We start from the raw sequence: 5,157 nt of genomic DNA, 5'->3' as shown, positions 1-5,157 counted from the left end.
CATTTACACCCTCCTGACTTACAGGCCACTGTTTTCATAGATTTAATTATCTGTGTATTTTTTCCTCCATTTTTTTTGGCCCAATAAGACATTGTTGTTTTGTAAAGTTCATGTTCATTTATGTTTTCCCATATACTTGCATCTTCATTACTCTTCATTTCTTCCTTAATCTCCACCTTCCTGTCTGAGGTGCTTCTCTTTTCTGCCGGGATAGACAAGCCTAGTGTTTTCTTTAAGGAGATGGATTCTTTCTGGAGTGTTTTCTTTCTGGAGATGGATTCTTTCAGTTTTTATTTTTGTTTTCTTCTTATCTGAAAATGCCTTTTTTTTTTTTAACCTTAATTTCTTCGATTTTGGGTACAGAAGTGGACTCTTTATAGATGCCATTACCTTGTGTTCTGGTTTCCATTGCTTCTGTTGAAACATCAGCTGTTCTTAACTTCTGCACTTTAGAGTCAGCCTGACTGCTCCTCGGCTCTGCACAGCCTGTTATCTGTGCCTGGTGTTTCAGCAGTCTTAAAGATGTGCCCAGATGTGGTGATTTTAAATTTTACTCAGCTTACGGTTCATAGGGATTCTTGGATTCACGGCTTGATGTCTATCACTTATTTTGGAACATTCTCAGCCATTCTCTTCAAATATTGCTTCCAGCATTCCCTCTGTCTCATCTGTTGGGACCGTAATGACATGGAAACTTCTCTGTGAATGAATGTGTGGCATCTCTCACCTTCTCCTCTGTGCTTGCTGTCTTTTGTCTCTTTCTGCTTTACTCTGAATCTTTCTGTCTGACCTCTTTTCTTTATTCAGCTCTACCTAATATGTTGTTAAACATATTCCTTGAGTTCGATTCCAGTTATTGAATACTTTGACTGTAGAGCTTCCATTTGTTTCTTTCCTGGAGTTTTTACTTCTCCATTGAGAGAGTCGACCTTGCCTTCTACCTCCATGAGCCCACGAGTGTGTTAGTGCTGACGTTTGTGTTTAGCGATGCCATCACCTGGACCTCTCGTGGATCTGCAGCGATTGAAGTTCCCTCCTGTCGTGCATGTTGCCTCCCCTCCACATGTGCTTGGTTATATTTCATTTGGTTATGAACAAAGGATTTGCAGAATACTTTATGACAGTAATTTTTGGCTTAGGATGATATTATCTTTCTCCAGAGAGGATTTATATTTGCTTCTGCCAAGGAACTCTGAGAACTAGCAATTAAGGTTACTTCAGTCCAATTTCTAATCATTTAGAGCTGAGCCACGTCCTGCAGGGGCCTCTCCATGTAGAACTCGCCCGTGCTCCTAGCTTGCAGTCATGTGGAATCCCACCACAGAGCGAGACCTCCACTGTCACCCCTTGCGGGGGGCTCTTGCATCCAGTTCCTCTCACCCCAGCCCCTTGAAGTTATTAGAAGTATTATTCAGCCTTTCAACTATGCCTCTGTTTCATCAGGAATGGGCACCCTGGCTCCCCAGGCAAGGCAGCCCTGCACACTCGGCCTACCTGCCTGTGCCTGCTCCCTCCGTGTCCTAACTTGGTTGTTCTTTGGATTTTAGTAGCCATCTCATGTCTTGAAGTGCATGTATTTTATATTTTGTCTAGTTTTTCTAACTGTTATCCACTAGTGAATTTTTTTGAATCATAAACTGCTGTTACCAAAAGCAGAAGTCCCTTATCGTTATATTTTTAAGACCTCTGTTGCTGTGTATAATTTCAGTCCTTTGATCTTCTCTGTAGTCCATGATGTGCATCTACCACATTTTACCAATTATTCCAGCGATAAACACCTGGATTGCCTTCAACTGTCTATTCCCACAATCAGTACCACAACAAATCTAGTGTTGTAAATGTCCCTTTGTAAACTGTGTCAGAATTTTGGCGGATGCCTATCCAGGAAGAGATTGCTGGGCCTTAGAGAATACCAGCATTTATTTTAATTAAATGCTACCCAGTGACTTTTTCCAGAATGTGTGCACCAGCGTACTCCACCAACAGCATGAGACTTCCTGCATCCCCCATACCATCACCAAAACCCGGGACCTTCCAACTTTGTGATTTTCTTCAAGTCTATTGGATGTAAACTGACAAGTCATCATTTTAATTTGCATTTCTCCAATTACAGTCTTTCTGTTTGGGTTTCTGTCTTTTTGTTGATTTGCAAGAGCTCCTTTTATATTTTGAATATATTATCCTTTGTTGGATATAAATATTGCAAATATATTCTCACAGCCTGTCAGCTAACTGCCATCTTATCTTTTACTGCATAAAAATCGAGCAATCAGTATTGCTGGTTTATGGCTTCTGCCTTGTGGTATGACTAAAGAACTCACTGCTTTTATTTATCTTATATTATTATGAACTTTTAATTTTATACATTTCTGTTCATGTATAAGGCTTTAAGTCACGTGGAACCCACTTTTGTGTGCGTTGATGGGGATCCGGGTTCCTTTTTCCCACACAGTAGTCCAGTGTTCCCAACACTCACTGCTCCTTACGCTCTGGCTTTGTGGCGCCATCGTTATCAAAGATTATGCTTCCGTATGTGCATGACCCGAGCTTCCTGTGAGGTTTCACTGGTGCCTTCCTTTGGCTCTTCTGGCTCTGAAGCCTATTGTTCTTATTGCTATTGTTTTGACTCTGCCAATTTGTTTCATTTTTGAAGATGCTTTTCTTTTTTGAAGCTGACTTACCTATGTATGGTCCTTTACTTTTTTCCATTTATATTGTAGAGTTAGTTGGTCAAGTTCCTCAAAAATTCTAACTGCATTTTTGTCAGGCTTGCCTTAAATTTATAGAGCAGTAGGTAGATAACGAACATTTTGAAGCTATCTTATCTGAGAGCCTCTGAGAGCATATCCTCTTTCTCTAATTATTCATATGATTTTCTGTGTTTTCTTTATAGAGATTCAAACGGTTCTCTGTAGAGGTCATTAATTAAGAGTTAATTTTTGGTTAATGTCTAGATATTTTAAGGGTTTTATTGTTCAGCTTGTTTTGCTATTATGAATGCAACCTTTTAGCAGGTTGTTATCGCTGGTGTAATTTTAAAAATACTTTATTTAAAGCATCTATCTGCACTCTCTTATTAGTTCTAATAGTTTGATGCTTTTGTTGTGTATTTTTTTTCTTGGTAGATGATTAGGTCATCTCTAAATTGCGACTTATTTTTCTCCTATAATCCGGTGCCTCTTGTTTCTTTTGCTTCACTTACAGCATAAGCAAGATCTCTGGCTTTCTGGCGAACAGTAGCAGGCGTCACATGCATTCTTGTCTGGTTTTCTGTCTTGAAGCAAACCCATCTTAACTTCCTCCATTACACACAGAGTGTGCTGCGGATTTTGGCAATAACCTTTGCGAAGTTAAGATAGTTTCTGTATTGAGCAGTTCTAATCCTAATTCTGCAAGGTTGAAGCTGGTAATGAGCGCACAGACTGTATTTTCTGCCTCCATAGGTGGCCTGTTCTGCTTTAATGCTTGTTTTGAAAACCCAAATTTGTTCCAAAATGATTGATGTGTTAGGCAACCGTTTGAGTATAATGCAAATTTCATGTTAGCTTATGCGCAGTTTCATCCACTAGAAACACCAGGTGAATGCAGAATACTGCCCCCCGTTAATGTAGAATATTGCCCCCCCAGCTCCCCAGTGAGTGGAACTGCAGGAACACACAGCACCCCCACCTCCCCCAGGAGCGGAGATGCATAGGAACCCACAGACGCACACCTGGGATAGTGTCCAGCTAGCTATACATGGATTCACTCTCTGTGTCATGAGCCACACCACATCTGGCGTCACAGCTTGCCTCTGACCTCAGAGACCCCTCCTTCCACCACTTCCCACTAACTCATAAGCTTTTGACACCCACTTCTACATGCAAATCGCAAGTCTTTTTCACATAGTGCTGTACTTCTTGTAGTATTTATATATTTCCTAACCTTTTAGCATGTGTAAAATTGTGCTATCGTTGTTAACATGAATGGACTTTATTTTTTCAAGGAATTTTAGGTTTATAGCAAAATGAAGCAGCGAGTACAGAGTGTTCCTATAAACGCCTCGCCCTGTCACCAGTTATTAACATCTTGGTTAGTCTTTAGTCTGGTGTGTTGGTTAGGGTTCACTCTGTGTGTTTACATCCTATGAGATTTGACAAATGTGTAATGACAGGTGTCTACCATCCGGTACCATGCAGAGTAATTTCACTGCCCTAACAGTCCCCTGCACTCCACCTATTCTCCCCGGACCTTTGGCCGCTGATAATTTTTTCCATTCTTCATAGTTTTGCCTCTTCCGTAATGCCATGTAGTTGAAATCCCACAGTGCACAGCCTCTTCAGATGGGCTTCTCTCACTTCCCAGTATGCACTTGCGTTTCCTCTGTGTCTTTCATGGCTTCATCGCTCCATAGCTCCTTTCTGTCTTGCTGAATAATTTGTCATTGTGTATATGTACTACAGTTTGTTTATCCATTCACCTCCTGAAGGACATCTTGGTTGCTTTCAAGTTTGGCATAATGAATAAAGCTGCTATAAACATTTGTGTACAGGTTTTGTGTGAACATGTTTTTGACTGGTTTGGGTAAACACCGAGGAGTGTGATTGCTGGATCGTATGGTAAGAGTAGATTTAGTTTCATAAGAAACTGACAAACTGTGTTCCAAAGTGGCTGCACCATTTTTGCATTCCCACCAGCCGTGGATGAGAGCTCCTGTTGTTCCACATCCCCACCAGCAATTGGGGTTGTCCGTGTTTTGGATGTAACCATTCTAATAGATGTGAAATGGTGGCTCATTATTATTTTAACTTCCAATTCCCTGATGACATATCTGTATATCTTCTTTGGTGAGATGTTTGTTCAGACCTTTGGCTCGTTTTTTAATTGGGTTGTTTTCTTATAATTGAGGTGTGTGTTTGTTTGTTTTTGAGATGGAGTCTCGCTGTGTCGCCCAGGCTGGAGTGCAGTGGTGTGATCTCAGCTCACTGCAGTTCTCCTGAGTTCATGCCATTCTCCTGCCTCTGCCTCCCCAGTAGCTGGGACTATAGGCATCTGCCACCACGCCTGGCTAATTTGTTTGGTATTTTTAGTAGAGATGGGGTTTCACCGTGTTAGCCAGGATGGTCTTAATCTCTTGACCTCGTGATCCACCCGCCTTAGCCTCCCAAAGTGCTGGGA

The sequence above is a fragment of the Mandrillus leucophaeus genome, unplaced genomic scaffold (assembly GCF_000951045.1).
Source record: "Mandrillus leucophaeus isolate KB7577 unplaced genomic scaffold, Mleu.le_1.0 Scaffold1564, whole genome shotgun sequence".
Taxonomy (NCBI): Eukaryota; Metazoa; Chordata; class Mammalia; order Primates; family Cercopithecidae; genus Mandrillus; species Mandrillus leucophaeus.
The sequence above is the reverse complement of the archived record's forward strand: the minus strand, read 5'-3'. Positions refer to the sequence as shown.